A 19,299-nucleotide genomic window follows, 5' to 3' on the forward strand; every position below is an offset into this window, starting at 1 on the left:
GACTTTAATACCGCTATAAAGCAGTAGTGTGGCTCCTGCCTTTTATATACCGCTTTCATACCACTTTCATAGTGGAATATCCTGCTTGGTGTAGATGAGCCCTTAGGCTACAGCAGCAAAAACATCAAATGGTTTTGCAGCACCTTACAAGAGTAACAAATTTATCCTGGCATAAATGTTTGTGAACTATAGCCCATTCCATGAGATGCATGGTGTATTATGGAGAGTTTCAGGTTTATACAAAGAATATATGGGATGTGTGGGTGGAGAGGAGTTAGAATGTAAACACTGAGGTTATAATGAAATATAATGCAGAAAGTACTGACAGCAACAATTGCGTTGTTAACAGTGGTCCTTCACAGTGCAGTTGTTGCAGTGGTAATTCACAGTGCACACGAGCATCCTCCTGGCACTAGGTAAATCAATTAGCACATGTGGTGTGTTAAAAATCCATTATCCTGATTCAAGCCTCTGGCAATAGAATTAAATCTGTTGATGAATTTTAACTCAGCAGTCTCTCACTCTAATCTCCCTTGGAAGTTCCCTAGCTCCGAAATGGTCACTTTAAGGTCAGGGATAGAGTGTCCTGGAAGCCTGAAATGTTCTACCGCTGGTTTCTCAATATTTCCATTTCTGAGGTCAAATTTGTGTCCCTTTATTCTTCACCATAGAGACTGGCTTGTTTGCCCTATGTAGAATACAGAAGAGTATTGCTGGCAAAAGATGGCATCTATCACATTGGGAGATAAGAAAGTGAATGAACTCCTAGTGTCGAGGGTGACATTATTAGGTCCTGTAACCGTGTTTCCAAAGTAAATGTGGGGACAGAACCAGCATCTGGGTTTCTTGCAGAGTCTCAGCCCAGTGTTTATATCTTCGTAACAAGAATTCAACCGGTTAAATTCTATCATCAGAGGATTGAATCAGGATCATCGATTTTTATCACCCTACATGTGTCACTTGGCTTATGTAGCATCAGTGGAACCAATTGCCTACGGAGGTTTTGAGCTCTCCCACCCTAGAGGCCTTCCATATGCCACAGGAGAGCCATCTGTCAGGGATGCTTTAAGATGGATTCCTGCATTGAGCAGGGGGTTGGACTCGATGGCCTTATAGGTTCCTTCCAACTCTACTATGATTCTATGATGTTTGTGTTATCAGCAACAACAAACTGTGATTAACAGGGGTGGAAGGGAAGGAGGGAGAGAAAGACAAAATGTGTGACTGGTCCAAGGTCTCCTCATGAGCTTCATAACTCAGCAGGGAGTTGCACCAGAGTCTCTCAGCCTTAGTCCAACACTCTAAGTCAGCTTTGCCCAACCTGGTACTCTCCAGATGTTTTGGACTTCAATTCCCATCAGCCCCTTCAAGCATGGCCAATGGTCAGGAATACTGGGAGTTGTAGTCCAAAACATCTGGGGGACACCAGGTTGGAGAAGGGTGTTCTAGCCTCCACAACACACTGCCATCCAAATAATTCAGTTGCTGTATATAAAAGAATGTAAAAGATGCAGATTCTGTCCTCGGGCTTACCATCTAAGGCCATGGCTAGACCAGGCCTATATCCCAAGATCATCCCTGTGCATCCAAATGACATACAGGGGATCCCGGGAGCAGGCAGGGACGACCCCTCCATTTGCCTGGGATAATCCTTAGGTCTAGCTAAGGCCTATGTGAGACAAGACCCTCCAAATAAGGGGAGTGGAATAATCTGGGGCGCTCTAACTCACAGGACTGGATGTCCTCCTGCTCCCTTACAAGTTACAACCCTATAATTCCATGAGAAGAGACGAGGGAATTGCCTACCTAATGAGAATCCCTTCATGGTGCTCGCATCCCACCCATTCATCAACCCCAGACAGGGCCGTCAAGGTTGTATTCTAGGCCAAAGTGACGTGACAATGCAACCTGGACCGTGCCGGTAAATGCAACCTGCGACCCTCAACACTACTGTAGATCGTTCTATCACTCTGCGCTTCACCCCTTCAAAATTTATAGCTGCAGCCCAGATATTGTCTTTCCAAACCCTTTCAGCCGTTTCTGTTTTTCCCCCTTTTCATATTTTTTGTGAATGCAAACCTTGACAGTTCGCAAGTCTGCGCAGCAACATTCCCCAGTTAATATCAATGACTTATTTATCCTTGATTAACCAGCTTTGTCACAGGCTCAAAATATATTTCACCAAGCTTGTTCACCTCTGCGATTCTCCCTCCCTCTCTACATCCATCCATCCATAAAACTGCTGCCTCAGGGGTAAAGCTAGAATACGTAAATCAGAGGGAGAAAGATGCAGCTAAGTCAGGGAGATAGAAAAGGTACTGCATACTTATTTCATTTTATTCTAAAAGGAGGGAGATAATTATAGGTCTGCTACTTATAGTGAAACCTTATACAAGCCTACTCAGAACAGCTTAAATCTCACCACCTTTTTCTGGCCTTGAAAAACTGTGCTCTATCCTCATCCTTTTCGCTCTACTCCCCTTCCCTTGTGTGTCCTGTCTTTGTATGTTGTAAGTTTAAATGGATGGCCTCTCTCTCTCTCTCTCTCTCTTGATGTGAGCCACATTGGAAGACAATAATTGTGTGAAAAGCAGTATAACAACGCAGGAAATAAATAAATCACCTCCACTGAGCTCAATGGAGATTCACTTCCAAGTATGTAGTTGCATTGCAACTAGGGATTGGGTGAAATTGGCGAACACTCACATGAGCCAGGTTGCATGAGTGCCTGCCAACGTCCCACCCTGACTTCCCTTGCCCCCACCCCACGTTAATGGCGGCCATTTTTCCCTTTCACAGCAATGGCAGCTGCCATTACCACAGGGTGGGGAGTGAAGCTAGGGCAGGCAGTTGCCAAGCACTCATGCAACCTGGCTCACCGAGGAAGGGGGCGCTCGCAAGCACTCGGGCACAGGTTCACACTTGCACCAAGTGTGTTCAATTGCATCCACTAGGGCCATATGCGGGGGCGTCTGCTGCCCTCACAGACCCAGTTGGACGCTCACAACAACCCTAATTGTGGCTTTACCATAGACTGTGCCTTCACTGCTTCACAACTTCTGGACTCGGAGGCTCCTAAGATTCCTCTGCCCTCCTGGGGTGAAGCTGCCAGGGTGGGAGGAGCAGTGGAGGGGTTCTTTGCCTCCCCATCCACTGACCTCCTATATTTTTCACTTGATTGTTTTTTCCAGCTTTGTAAAGGTAGCTGCCGTAGTTCCATAATCCATAATAATATCCATAATCTTGGAATTGTTGTAGATCACAAGCTGAATATGAGCCAACAGTGCGATATGGCTGCAAGAAAGGCAAATGCTATTTTGGGCTGCATTAATAGAAGTATAGCTTCCAAATCACGTGAGGAACTGGTTCCTCTCTATTCGGCCCTGGTTAGGCCTCATCTAGAGTATTGCGTCCAGTTCTGGGCTCCACAATTCAAGAAGAAAGCAGACAAGCTGGAGCGTGTTCAGAGGAGGGCAACCAGGATGATCAGGGGTCTGGAAACAAAGCCCTATGAAGAGAGATTGAAAGAACTGGGCATGTTTAGCCTGGAGAAGAGAGGATTAAGGGGAGACATGATAGCACTCTTCAAATACTTAAAAGGTTGTCACACAGAGGAGGGCCAGGATCTCTTCTCGATCCTCCCAGAGTGCAGGACACGGAATAACGGGCTCAAGTTAAAGGAAGCCAGATTCCAGCTGGACATCAGGAAAAACTTCCTGACTGTTAGAGCAGTAAGACAATGGAATCAGTTACCTAGGGAGGTTGTGGGCTCTCCCACACTAGAGGCATTCAAGAGGCAGCAGGGCAACCATCTTTCAGGGATGCTTTAGGGTGGAGTCCTGCATTGAGCAGGGGGTTGGACTCGATGGCCTTGTAGGCCCCTTTCAGCTCTGCTATTCTATGATTCTATGATTCTCTTCGTACTGGCTGCAAAGAGGAGGTGGTCACGGGTCAGATCTCTGACTCCCCCTTCCAAGGTAGCACACTGTCTCGGACCTCAGAAGGGGTATTCCGATCCATCCTATGGTATCCAGGACACTCACGCAGGGCCCATAAGATAGCTCTCTTAGTTATTGAACATGGGCTTGTTTAGCAGAGTAGCAGAAGGAACAACTCTTGGATAATAAGGGATGCCTCAAGGCATCACCATTATACTGCCTCCTCATAAAACCTCAGACAGATAACAGACAAAGGTAGGGCATTGCCCCTGTAATTTTATGCATAATACTTGATTACAGGCACTTTTCTTTGACCTGCAAATCACACCATCTCCTTTGCCTCATCAGATTTTCTTTATACCACCTGTGATAAAAGGTGCTTTTTTAAATTCTATTTAATTAGTGCCGCGCCTAGTCCATTATTACGATCCACTTCACCTGGGGACTTCACCCTATGGACTGGAGTGGCCAGATGAGCTAGAATGGCCACAGGGAAAAAGGGGATTGGGCACCCTAACTCTTTTAATAATTGTGTAGAAGGGAGAATTACAGCAGGTTGCATTTATGAGCAGTATCCATTGGCACAATAACTTTGGCCTTGCACGGACTTCCCATTTCTACACAACTATTAAAGATGCAAATGTCCTGTCCTCTTTTGCATCTGGCCATTCTAGCTTGTCAAAAATCTAACACGAATTCCAGCTAGCAACTGTGAATCTCTAGCAATCACATCAAGAAAGATTTTGCACTAACAGGTTCAGTCTATATTGCTTCTTTCTAATACGTCAGGTGTCTAGTGAATCTCAGGAGAGGTCTTTCCTAGCGCTGCTACTCAATACCATTTTTTAAGATGAAATGCCAAGGATGAAACATGTGAAAAGCATGTGCTCCAACACTCTTTGCTTCTGTCCTGTTCATTTGAACTTTCAAAGTATCCACTTTCGTGAACTCTATTCTAACATACCTCATGCATCAAATTTTAGAACAACGAAACAAAGCCAAGAAGCCCACGAAAAGGTGAAATAAGTATGTATCTGTTCTATTGGGGCTGCAAGGGAAAAGGTGAACAGAACTGAGCAGATTCAGGTTGAAGTAAGTAAGTCCAGTCAAATAAGTCAGGGTGAAGTCAGTCAAGTTACACCAAGATAGGTCAGAGTAGTTCAAGTTAGAGTATGTCAGGCTCGGTCAAGTAAGGCAAGCTAAAGTAAATTAAGGCATGACAAGCCAGGTCAAGGGAAGTCACTGGCACAGTAATAGGGCAGGGTACAGTGAGCCAGCAATCAGGACATTGGATAGCTCCCAGTGCTCTCTGCTAGCTGAGCTACAGAAACATGTTGTCTTAGTAATGGTTTAATTTGTTTTTAGCTGTGTTTATTTATTGTTTTATACTGTATGCTTTTATCTGTATGCCACCCTGAGATCTTAATGATATAGGGCAGGATACAAATGTTATAAATAAATAAATAAATAAATAAATAAATAAATAAATAAATAGTAAGGACTCTAGAATCCTCTGAAGCCTTCAAAAAGATGGCTAAGTTTCACCTTCAAGTAGCTCTTGGAAGATCTGCCTGCAATTCTTCACCCTCATGTTCTTGCATGGCTGTAGGACAGGAGAAGCACCTGTGAGTGTAAGGACAACTGGAGAGCCACTATCTTAGGAGGGTATTGGGGGTGTGGGGTATCAAGGATCCATCCCTTAGGGTGGCCTGTGATTCATCCAAATATTTATTTGGATGCACAAGGCATATCAATGTGCTAAAGTGGATTAGGAGTGGATGGACTCACCCAAGCTTAGCTTCATCGGATGCTCACCAAGCCACTGCCGCCTGCCCATCCCTGCTCGTGGTGTCGAGCAAGCTTTTGGATGGCCCGACAAGAGGCCAACAAAACCACACGGGCCTCCATCCTCCTAGCAAGCTCAAGACATGCTTTGTAAATGGGGGCCATAAGAGGAAACACACAAGGTGCCATTGTTGCACAACAATGGGCGTCTCGCTAGGAGAACAGGCATTTGGCGGGTTCTTGCTGAGCCACTTCTGGAAGCACAACACGGGGATGCCCAAAGGACTCCGCTCCTTGGGTCGACTCTCGAGACATCCCTACAGCGGATGGAATTTATCCCGTATTGGTTTAACCCTTCCCACTAAAAGCCAATCAAAACCATCACCTCTTACACTGTGGCTAGAGAAATGATCCATCTCCAACTCTGGTGACTTTGGAGGGTTTTGGGCATTGTGGGGTAACCATCAAGAATACTTTTCTGTATGCCTTGGGTGTTCTAACATGTGACATGTGAAATATAATCAAAAGGGGGCTCTTGGTTAATCTTAACATGTTCTGGTAGAACGACAAGGAGAAGGCCTTTAAAGACCACTTAAAATGTAACAATAAGCTACAAACATAGAAATGTGACTTGTGTTTCCTTCTGACTGTCCAAGCAGGTAGATACACAAAGCTTCGCCCACTGCGGTAATTTGTACCCCCTCTCATTGGAGAAGAAATACAAGACTGGACAACAAGTGAGGGGAGCATCAAGTGCAAATAAACCAGCACATTTCCTACTTCTCTGGTTTCTATCACATCGGAAAAAATAGCTCCAGGGTAGATAGACCAATGATCAATGTGTCATGATTAGTTTATTATACTAATTCCACTTATTTAGAAGGGTGTTAACAAGAAAAGGAATTTAGCTTCTTAACACGGCAGTGAGATAAGCACATTGCTGGGTCAGTTCCAGGGTCACAATTAAAAATTGGCAGTGAATTCCAGGCTCCTCTAGGGAAGTACAAAAGGGCTATGTGGACCAGGTCCTGCCTTTGCTACAGAATCCATTCCCCTCCATGTTTCCTTTCAAATTATTTTAGTGTGAAATTTCTACCCTGACTCCTAGGGCCTTACTAGACGAGGCCTTAGCGCGCCTTCTGACCCAGTTTCCCTGCTGTGCGTCCAGATGATGCACAGAGGAATCCGGAGGCAGGCCGCGCTGAGGCCTCCTTCAACGCGCCATAAGCGAATGCGCTTATGGCGCGCCTCTGGGGAACGTCTAGCGACTTCCGCGGCTTTTCGCGGCTCCTCGCTTACGAGGAGCCGCGAAAAGCCGCAGACCTGCCTGGCACAGCACTCATAGGAGCGCTGTGCCCATCAGCGGGGGGGGGGAAGAGAGGGGAGGGCGAAGGATGGCAGGGTGGGTGGCAAGGGGGGAGGGGGGGTGAGATCGCGCCGCGCGCCGCCTGAGCAAGCAGCCAAGCGGCGCTTGCCCAGGCAATGCCTGGCAAATGCCAGGCATTGCCCGCCGGGCAAGCGCCGCTCGGCTGCTTGCTCGGGCGGCGCGATCTCACCCGCCCTCCCCTGTGCCACCCACCCTGCCATCCTTCGCCCCCCCCCCATTTAAAAAAAAAAGTAAAAAAAACCCTTACTTTGTCCGCCGTCTTCGGGCCACGCGCAGCCCCTTTAAACAAAAACAAAAAATGGCGGACGACGCAGGGCTTGCGTCCTCCCTGCGACTCCGCCGTCTGGAAGCCCTGGGGAGGCGCGCTAACGTTAGCGCGCCTCAGCCCCGCCTCCCTGCCGGCGTAAGCCGGCAGGTCTAGTAAGGCCCCTAGTTAACACCTAGGTTCTTGTGATTTACAAATGAACCCGCAAGAAAAACGCAATACAGAAATGATGGACGTGTAACGATATTTAAAACCAACCCCAAAATAAAATTGACAGAACGGGCAATAATCTGACAGCACAAAAGCCTTACCTAAACAGGAGGAACAGTACAAAAGCTTTACCTAAACAATCCCCAACAATGCAAAGCACAAGATGACGTCTCACAGGGAGGAATTTCACAGAGAGGGTGGTGCAACATGCAAGGCAAATTAAAATGAATGGGAGATGAATGGATGCACATTAAAAGGAAATTATTATGAATATAAGGATCAGATCAAGTGTCCACCAGATATTACCTTCAAATAATAGCCCTCCCCCTTATTTTCGCCCTGAGCAATTCTTATTCTGATATTCACTGTCTCTAAATATGTCATTTCCATTTAATCATCATAGCTAATGATTACTAAGAAGTAGGATCTGCATCAAAACTTTACAGTATTAAGTTAAGTTAGAATGTTTTTAGGATGTTTTAAGGATGTTTTAATCATGTATTGTATGTTTTTAATCAGTTTTTAATGTGTATTTTATATCATATTTTATACTGTTTGTTTTATACTTTGAATGGTTTTAGTTTTTGTGAATCGCCCGGGGAGCTTCGGCTATTGGGCGGTATAAAAATGCAATAAATAATAATAATAATAATAATAATAATAATAATAATAATTAGTAGTTTCATTTTTATTTTTGTGTTGCAGCCAGCCCTTTTCCAGAATACTCCATTCTATTCCCCTCCCCACCCAGGTTTTCTGGATATGTCTGTTTCCCCATCAGCAGCAGCCCAAATTCCAAAACCGCTAATACGTAGAGTTGGAAAAACTGCAACTAAAATTATCAAAGGGGCTAAAGCAACTCCCCTCTGGCACTGTTTAGCTTTAAAAAAGGTGCGTATGGGGAAACATGGTAGAGGTGTACAGAATTATTCATGGTGTGGAGGAAGTGGACACCATTTTCCTGGTCCCAGTCATACTGGATTTCTCCATAAGATCCCACATCTCTTCCTCCGAGGTCTCCTAGGTGTCTGGGTTGGGCCTTTGAAGCTGTAGTTCCTCCACTGCAGTTTCTTCCTCCCACACCCCTACGGGATTCCTCTGTGAAAATGTCAACACAGTCATTCAACTTACCCCATCCTGATGCCCTCCAGATGTGTTCGACTGCAACTGGGGATGGGATTTGCAGTCCAACACATCTGGAGCGTGCAAGGTTGAGGAAGGCTGCAGTAGTGTAACGAAACAGAACTGGCAATTGTTAACCAAAACAATACCATCATAACCACGGGATATGGCAATGCTATACCATGCTGTAAGCATTCTTTGGCACAAGTACCTTCTGAGGAATGGATTGTTTTATGCCTAACACGTTCACTTTGGACCTCCTTTGGTAATATCTCAGTGAAAACTGCTATCACTGGCAGAAGAACTGCATTAACTAGTTCAAGTCTTTCCGGCGCCAGGTTAAGACTTTCCTCTTTGCCCAGGCATATGGCGGCACATCTTAATCACCCACATGTTCAGTTTTTAACGGTATTTAATGCTTTTGTGTGTATGTTCTGTGTTTTAGAGTTTAAAATTTTGTATACTTGTTTTTATCTCAATTTTAGAATTTCTGTAAACCGCCCAGAGAGCCCTGGCTATGGGAGCGGTATATAAGTGTAATAAATAAATAAATAAATAAATAAATAAGTCTATGCGGCAGTTGGTAATAAATGACTCACAAATTCTAACGGCAAGATTATAGAGAGGTGCGTCGGCATATTTTTAATCAAAATATTCAAATAAGAGAAAATAATGTTTAGTCAAGTGGTCGTCACCTTCCAAGTAGGTTAAGAAAGGAGTCCATTAACAAGCAAAATGTCAGCTGGCTTCATGTTATTTATCATTGCGGCATAATTATCTCAACTCTGTCCCATTTTCTATTGAACTCAAAGTCGGGGGGCTGAACTAATTTCCTGCATTAAAAGCATAATGTAGCCCCTCCATTCCAAATGAAAACTATGTTTCCAAGATCAAGCATTTTCCAGTGATGTGAGACCAAAAGTAGCCCGAAGTGAATAGGTAGGAAATTATCCACTCCTCAGAATGTACTTCTGTGGTCCAAAAATCAATTATAGCATGGCAGGGCATTACATTAAAAACCAGAGCTGAGATGAAATTTCTCAGAAGACTCCCCCCCCCCCCGCCCACGAACACTTTTGAGATGTTTCCTGTCCTCATACCCCACACTCAAACGAAGAACACTTTGCAGAATTATGCTCCAAATATCGTTCACTTTGCCCGGTGGAGGCCACCCTCCCCCTCCCCTCCCCTGCCATGCCCTGGAAATATCCTTGATTCTATAGCACTAAAGAAGATGCAAAAATGGTGGCCAGGTTGCCAACACAGTTGCTGTTGATGTTTTGCTGCAACAGCTGCAACAGCAGCAAAACAAAACAAAAACTTCAGAAAAGGGGAAAGAAAATGGAAAGGATTTATTTATTTATTTATTTATTTATTTATTGCATTTATATCCCGCCTTTTTTCCTCCAAGGAATCCAAGGCGGCATACATAATCTTCCTCCTCCGCTCCATTTTATCCTCACAACAACCACCCTGTGACGTAGGTTGGGCTGAGAGTCTGTGACAGGCCCAAAGTCACCCAGTGGGGACTAGAACCCGGATCTCCCGACTCCCAGGCCAACACTTTAACCACTACTCCACACTGTGCTACTACCACTGTTCATGGTAGCTGAGGAAACATTACAACATCTGGGATTGTTTAGCTTAGAAAAAAGTTAAAGAAAGGGAGACATGATAGAGATGTACAAAATGATGCATGGTGTAGAGAAAGTGAACAGAGAGACATTTTACTCCCTCTCTCATAATACTAGAACACGGGGTCATCCCAGCATGGCTTTTCTTATGTTCTTAATCCCCACTTCCTGAGAAACTATTGGGGGATTCATAAACACCTTCTGGAAGATTTCTCTGAAATGCCCTCAGCCGAAAATTTTCTCTGCCCAGAATGGGGTTGAGAGTTTAAGCAGCCATGATGGCTTAATATAATCTCAAACGAATTGTGAAGGCAACTCTTTAGAAGATCTGTTCTATACATAAGACATCCCTTCATAAAAATGAAAGCTAAAAATATCAACTGTAGGGATGGTGGGAGGGAAATCCCCACTCCTCTTCATTTTTATTTCATTTTCCTTTCGATGAAACACTAACCCGGCAGCGACAAAACATACATATTTATCAAACTCTTTCAAAAGGTAATGATAAATGAAAGTATCCTTCAACTCGAATACGCTCAGCACCTGCAAAAGTATTTGGAAAGACTGAAATGAGATGCAACTTGTCTCAAGCAATGCATTTATTCCATTCATCTCCTTGAGATGTAACAGTAACAGGAAGAGGAATCTTTTTATAGGTTTCTTGGTGTTTCAGGTTCCTGGCACAAGTTAATTCTGAGCCACAACTAAAGTATTTTCACTTCTCCCCTTTCGAACCCCAAAATTGGCAGGCATCTACTGGGATTTGAGCATAGCCATTTATAAGGCTATTTTAATCACTCCTGAACTTAATATTAGGACATTTAGAATTGTGTTATCAAATTGCTGTGTGGACCCAAAAGAATCAATCCTTCCAATTTGTAATCATTTAAAATCCCATCTCCGCTTAATGGAATTTCCAGCCGTTTATCACTTAAGAAGAAGAAATAACTCTTTAAAGCTGGAGAGCAAGATAACAGTTTTAAAGCTTTAGAATCAGGCACACTTAGATCAACACCTACAATCCTAACAGTGCTGACTCAAGTCTTCTGTACAAGTGAAGGAGATAAATTTTGCACCAAGTGGTTTGCCATCTACAGATATTTTCCAGACCAGGTGTTAATATATCAAGGACCTATCCACTTCCCATGGCCCTTTAGTAGGTGATATAACTTTCAATAGCAAGACCTTCACTCCTTTCTCTGTGTGGAACCATATGTAGTACTTTTACACAGTTTATTCTAACAATAAAATCTGGACTTGAGGATTTGGCATTTTCAAAGTAATAAATTCCAGACCTCTAAAACAGCTGTCCTTAGAATTTCTGACCTGGTTCAAACAAGGGTATGTGAATGAAACTCCACTTAGGGATAAACGTTTGGATGACTTGGGCCTAATGTAGATATTGCACTATGAAAGCAGGATATTGCACTATGAAAGCAGGATATTGCACTATGAAAGTGGTATATAAAAGGCAAGAGCCAAACTACTGCTTTATTGCACTACTGAAGTGCACTGACAACTGTTGGGGCCCACTGACACAGACCATATACCCCTTTTGTACCAATTTATAGTGCTATATCCTGCTTGGTGTAGATTAGGCCTTGGTGTAACCATATGGAAAGGAGGACAGGGCTCCTGTATCTTTAAAAGTTGTATAGCTGTGAGGAAGGTTGGGCTGAGAGTCTGTGACTGGCCCAAAGTCACCCAGTGGGCTTCCATGGCCGAGTGGGGACTAGAACCAGGATCTCCCGACTCCCACTCCAACACTTTAGCCACAAAACCACACTGGAACAAATAAGTGATTATTAATATGTGAATCACAAGGATGTGCAAATTAGCAAAACCCAAGCTCGCCTTCCATTGATGGAAGATGTCCACTCACAGCTTCCACTCGATTTGGGGGAACCCCTATCCCCCACCACCACCCTTCGCAGCACAGTTCATCCCATCCAGCAGGTTCCCCTGATTCTCTGTGTAGCATTTCCAGCAGGCTGCAGGGGCTGCCATGGAGCCGAGAAGGTAGGGCACCATGTTTCTGCCAGCCCAGTTGATCATAGATCCAACACACTGTGTTTCGTACATTTATGGCCTTTGAATCTCTTTCAAACACAGAGTGGACTAGGACCACCTCTAATTCATAGTAACTTTATTGTATATAGGCAAAGGCATTTACAATATACAAGAACATTAAAGGGAAGAGACCTTTCCCAATGCAAACTGGATTTGAATATAAACCCAATATAAAATTGTGCAAACCAGTTAAATAAAACTTTAATTTAAATAAAAACCATTATAAAACTCCACAATCCAGTTAAAAACTTTGATTTAAATAAAAATCCATTATAAAATTCCACAACCCAGTTAAAAGCAGATGATATTAGCCAACCACCAAGTGGGTTGACCATTTAAAACTAAAAAGATTAAGATTATAATATGTTATAGTTCTTGATGTGGTGAGACGTCAGCTTCTTGACTGCCAGGGCAACTTGGCAGCCAAGAATGTAATAAATAAATCAATAGTTATTGGCTAGAAGTTCTATTTCTATATCCTCCATGTCCAATCTGAATATAACTGGGTAATAAATGACAGGAATTTGTCTCTAGGAACCTCATACAAAGGATACAGCAACACAGAGTTTCCTGCTAATTGGTAGGCAGACGTAGGGGATATTCAAGGATTGTGTTTGGTCTTCATTTGTAAGTAAACAGAAAGTTGGACTTACCATGAAGTTTTCTCCCAGTCAGCAAGGAGTGGAGAAGGTTTGAAAGTATTAACTCCTGATCCACATTTCCCATTCTAATACATGGATCAGAATGCAGTTATTATTAGAATGTAATATTTTACATTTTATTAGATTGTAAGCCTATGCGGCAGGGTCTTGCTATTTACTGTTTTACTCTGTACAGCACCATGTACATTGATGGTGCTATATAAATAAATAAATAAATAAATAAATAAATAATAATAATAATAATATCCTTTGGTTTTTGCACTTATCAAAAACATTTAAAAGCATACAGAAATGCATATTTTGGTATAAAATGCATATTTTGGGATAAAATGTTGTCAAAAATGCTGTGTTTGTGAAGGCGTGTTTTTTTTTAAAAAAAATGTACATTTTTGTGTGTGCCGTTTTTAAAGATTTACAGACTGACTCGGAAACAGGACTGAACAGACTTATGAACAAAACACAGATGTAACTGACATGGCTCCGTTCCTATACCATCCCTACATGAATTGCATAACAGATGAAGGAGCCCCATGGTGGCTTTGAAAGAATTCAGGGCAAAACAAATCACATCACCAATGAAGATTGTGTGGCTTTATTAGATTTGCACCTCATTACACAAGACCTGATTGTGAGATGATGTGTTCAACAGTAATCATTAGGCTGGTTATTGGACTGCTCTTGCCATAATGATAGAAGGAAGAAAAATATGGCCTTTATTTATTTATTTTCCCTTCACACTTTTGCTTTCCTCCACAAGTTTCCAGAAAGCCAATAAACAATCAAACAGCCAAGGTCATTTCCTAAGTAGTGTCAACAGAGTGATGCATAAAATGCATAGGCTTCTCTCTCCTTAACAGTTAATTCAAGTCTATTACTTTTACAGCTAATTTGTCTTCGATAGCACTTAAGCTGCCACTATTTCAACAGAAGCTCTGCCATCATTTTCCCCCATCAAGGTGAGTAGATTAAACTATTCCCTATTCATGAATGGCGAATCTTCACAAGACACAAACCCAAGCAACTGCGTTTCAGGGGACACTAAGGCCAGATCTACACCCAGCAGGACATAGTGGTATGAAAGCAATATATGGCCTGTGTCTATGGGCCCCAACAGGAGACAGTGCATTTCAATACCGCTATAAAGCAATAGTGTAGATCCAGCCTCATAGTGCTGTATCCTGCTTGGTGTAGGTCTGGCTTAAAATTCCTTGGAAGCTCATCATGGATTGTTCAATGAGAATGTCAAAAACGGCAGACAAGCTACCCCTGAAACATGCAACTACTGAGGAGCACTGAATATGCTTTAGAGAACTCACTCGCAGTTCATTCAAGTGAAGTCCAACAGTTCTGGTCAGTGTCCAGAATCCTTTGCAGCATACAGTGGTTCCAAAAGAGATTTTCTGCCAATTCATGCTACACGGTGGAAGTGGATTCCATAGTTAACCATGCACAATATGAAGAAGCACTTGGTGTCAATGAAGTCTTTTTCTAAGCCCCGTAACTACACAGGGGGTGAGGTTGCACCAGTATAATTGTAACTGGAGAGGAAAGTGTTAAACCTCTCCTTCCCACATGGGACATCCCAATAAAAATTGGAACCCCTAACTTAGGGATAGGTGGGCTCACCCGGCAGTGTTGGCTTGCTGAGCCAACACCGCCACTGCACACCTTTGTTTGTGGCAGCGCACAAGCTTCTGGACACCCTGCCAAGCGCCAAACAAGGCCATGGGGTGGTCCATCCTCTTAGCCAGCCACCATTTTGTGCAACAGTGGCAGATCTGGCTTTTCTGGGAAGGTAATGGGGTGTAAACGGCGGCTGGGAATGCCCTTTTACGGCTGCCATTTACGTAACATGACCTTCCCGGAATCCCCCAAGTTGACATTGTTCTGCAAAATGGCAGCTTGCTAAGAGGTCATACAGCTGCCAGGTGTTCACCAAGCCATGGGGTGCCCTGCGAGTGGTTCCACAAGAGCCCCACAGCATGGTGAGTGGGATCCAGAAGGGCAAGCGCAGGGCAGTCAGTTGGACTCCACCATCACTCCACCGTCACTGGTAGTTGATTTTCTGTAAATTAAAAAGGCCCAAACATTGCTAAGGTGTCCTTGGCTGCCTTGAATCCTTTTCCAGATCTACATACCCTACACATTGTAGATGAATGCACCTTCCCCCCACCCAGAATAAATTTTAGAAAATATTGCTTAAATAAAAGTAGTCTCCTTCCCAACCATCATTCGTTTTCAAACAGAGAACTCTTTAAAAGGCTTTGTCTTCCAAAGCTAATTTTTTGGACCACGTGTTTGCTAACTGTGCTGCTTTTAGACAATTCAAGTGTCAAGGCTGCAGCTCAAAGAGAGTTTTAAATGTTTCCACCGCCTTTTTTTAATATATAAACTAGACCCCAGAGTGTATACTGCACTGTCTGGCTTTCATAATCAGCTTGGAATCCTGATGTCTGATTAAACAGCTTGAATTATCCAAAACACAGACTTTTCATCTTGTGCTTTAATACAAAATAGAAAAATTATAGGCCTCTGGAGAACAAAATGCATTATCTACTTCAACCACGGCAACCCCATGAACCACAACTCTATTTAAATACTGTTCTTTGGGCCGGATTAACCATTGTGTTACATACACAGTAGGCATCCAACTAAATGGGGGGCCCTGCTATGATGAAATTATTTGAGAGCTGGTATGTTAGCTCCCTGCTTCTTTAAAAGTTTCTTCAGCACCGACTACGCAGGACATTTTTGATAGCACAAGAAAATGTGGTGTTTATATTGGAGATATTTAACATATACCATTAGCTGACAGAGCTGTATACACAATGGAGCCACAGAGAAACCTTATATGCTTAATATTGGCCAGCCTTCCACCACCTGATGCCCTCTAGAGGCATTGACAATAGTTCCTAAAATCCCTGACTGTTGGCCTTGGCAAGTTGGAGTTTACGGGAGATGTAGCAGAAAACATCTAGAGGGCACCAAGTGGGGAAAGGCTGGCAGCCCATCGTAAGAACATCAGAAGTGCCCTGATGCTGGATCAGACCAAGGGTCCATCCACTCCAGCACTCTGTTCATACAGTGGCCAACCAGCCGTCGGCCAGGGATGAACAAGCAGGACATGGTGCAACAGCACCCTCCCACCCACGTTCCCCAGCAACTGGTGCACATAGGCTTATTGCCTCGAATGCTGGAGATAGCACACAACCATCAGGGCTAGTAGCCATTGATAGCCTTTGCCTCCAGGAATTTATCCAACCCCCTTTTCTTGTGGGTAGTGAGTGCCATAATATAACTATCCACTGTGTGAAGAAGTACTTCCTTTTATTTGTCCTGGATCTCCCACCAATCAGTTTCATGGGATGTCCCCGGGTTCTAGTATTTTGAAAGAGGGAGAAAAATGTCTCCCTGTCCACATTCTCCATGCCATGCATAATTTCGTACACTTCTATCATGTCTCCCCTTAGCCTCCTTTTTTCCAAGCGAAACTATCCCAGTTGATGTAACCTTCCCTCGTAGGGGAGATGCTCCAGCCCCTTAATCATTTCAGTTGCCCTTTTCTGCACTTTTTCCAGCTCTATAATATCCTTTTTTAGGTGTGGTGACCAGAACTGTACACAGTATTCTAAATGTGGTCGCACCATAGATTTGTATAAGGGCAGTACGATACTGGCCATTTTATTCTCAATTCCTTTTCTTATAATGCCTAACATGGAGTTTGCCTTCTTTACAGCAGCTGCACACTGGGTGGACATTTTCATCAAACTGTCCACCACAATCCCAAGATCTCTTTCTTGTTCAGTCACCACCAGCTCAGATCCCATTAGGTTATACTTTTTGCCCCAACATGCATCACCTTACACTTGCTTACATTGAACAGCATCTGCCATTTGGATGCCCACTCTCCCAGCTTGGAGACATCCCTTTGGAGCTCTAAACAATCCCTTTGTGTTTTAACAACCTTAAATAATTTGGTGTCGTCAGCAAACTTGGCCACTTCACTGATCACTCCTAATTCCAGATCATTTATGAAAATGTTGAAAGAATTGGTCCCAATACCTATCCCTGTGGGACCCCACTATTTACTTCCCTCCGTCTGGAGAATTGACCATTTATTCCTACTCTCTGTTTTCTGTTCTTTATCCAGTTACTGATCCATAAAAGGACCTCTCCTCTTATTCCATGTCTACTAAGTGTATTCAGGAGTGTTTGGTTGGGGACTTTATCAAAAGCTTTTTCGAAATCCATCAACTCAAGCGAATGCAATTAGAAGCCCCCAACAAACCTCTCTGCTTGACGCAGGGAAGTTGCACACCAAAGAACTGGGAGTGGGAACATTAGAGGTGGGGCCAGTGGCCCCATGCCTTTTACGTGCATTGATATACCTTGTTCAAGGATTATGCCTGTCATGATTCCACTCCCTCCCGCTGAGATATGAGACAGTAAAGAGGTCTGCCATGCAATCCACAAAGCTTAATTCAGTAAATAGACATCTCTTCACACCTGAAAGGTGTGTAAATGCTAGGAGCTATCCTCTAAGCTTAATTGGTCAAACAAAGCAAGGCAGTTGCCTATCAACTAAATGGACAGTTCCCTGCCATGCCCGACAGACTTTTACCGAACCACTCCTTCAGGGAGGGTCTTCAAGTTGTAACCTCTGGTAAGTAGTTAGCCTAGCAGACCATGCCCCACCTCCTCTCAACTCCACTCACTTGACCCTGTGGAGAACTTTGGGATCTGTCAATTCAAATGCTCCCTCCCCCTCCGACAAAGACTGAGTTCCCAGAGGCGGGGAGAATGATCTCTGAGCCTGGTCCTCCTGTTCAATAAGCTCCAGGGAAGCTTCCTCCTTGACTCCTAGAGAGTCTTGAAGAATTTCCTCCCCATTTCTTGTCTTGGCTGGTCTTCTTCTTCAGCCTCCGAGTTGAATTTGGGATACACACCAGGGAGACTCAGCCTGATCCTGACACTTTGGAGCCCAGAACTGCCCAGCCAGAAATTCCCTCTTCAGCACAATGGTTAAAGCTGCAGGAGCCCTCCCTTCTTTTGTATCTGGTCAAGAGGGCAGGGCACCTGCAGCTTTAACTGTTGTGATGAAGAGGGAATTTCACCAGGTTCTCCATATATACAAATGACACCTGCTGAAATTCCCTTTTCTATACAACTGTTAAAGATACAGGAGCCCTGTCCTCCTTTCCATATGGTCACCCTATTCCCCATCCTGGAGTTCCAGATCTCCACCTTTTTAAAAGCATTCTTTCACTTAAGAAGGAGAGGTAGTGAGTTCATGCCCTCCATTCCCTCCTCATCTCAGGGCAAAGCTTAATGCAAAGGCAGCTCTTAATGAAATTTCTTAAAAATGCAAAGTAATGCTTTCTAATTTCCTCACTTAATCTAATGTCACAGCTGCCCCATTAATGCCAGCAGCTATTAGATACTTAAACAACCAGCTTGTTGAGCTGCAATTTTATCATACGGCTTTATTCCTCCACCCCGCCCTTCCCTGATTTTGATAATGTTCCATCATGGCAGTGAGGGGGCAATTTAAATCTCTGAAAGCCATCAGACCCTTAATCATCTCTAGAAAATGAGTACATTTAATGCCTTTTGTATATAAAAAAAGTGGGGGGATCTGAATAAAAGGATGAAATTTAAATATCTAGCTTGTTTCTATGCTAAGCTTATTTTTACAATAATTAATGTTGCTTCTGATTCTATGATTTGGTTTCTAAAAAGTCCATCAAAGAAAACATTAAGAACAAATACCCTCAAACAAAGGCAGTATTTGCTCCATCCATCCATCGCCTGTTTTTGCGCTCCTAATTTTGCTTTATTGGACTTCATGTTTTTGATGGGGTCAGGAGCGCGCTGACTATCTCTCACGGTGACCTGCATAATTTACGGTTACCACCACATAATACACAGGCAGTAATGGAGTCACAGATAGGCCAATATTTGCTTTCCATTGAGAGCAGAGCAACAACGAAGTAAAAGATGCAGTTTCGTGCCTCCAGTGGGACAGGAAACGCTGAACAACTCACTCTTTCTCACTGCTACGAGTAAATGTATACAAACGGAGACATTTCATCTATACTGAGGGTCATAAAAGACAAACTGAAACAAATACATTCAATGCCTAAACTGTATTACCCAAGACCTAAATTTTAAAACTCTGTTCCAGCAAGGAAAATGTGCACACAGAAGTGCTTTCTGTGCATGGATT

The 19,299-nt window shown here is 43.5% G+C and overlaps 1 protein-coding gene across 5 annotated transcripts in view; it reads right to left on the reverse strand.

Annotated features, from left to right (window-relative positions):
* FAT3 (FAT atypical cadherin 3) overlaps window positions 1-19,299 on the reverse strand; it is a 545,951-nt gene that overhangs the window by 376,368 nt on the left and 150,284 nt on the right. The gene's annotated exons all lie outside the window — the stretch shown is intronic.

This window comes from Elgaria multicarinata, chromosome 5 (genome assembly GCF_023053635.1).
Source record: "Elgaria multicarinata webbii isolate HBS135686 ecotype San Diego chromosome 5, rElgMul1.1.pri, whole genome shotgun sequence".
Lineage (NCBI taxonomy): Eukaryota > Metazoa > Chordata > Lepidosauria > Squamata > Anguidae > Elgaria > Elgaria multicarinata.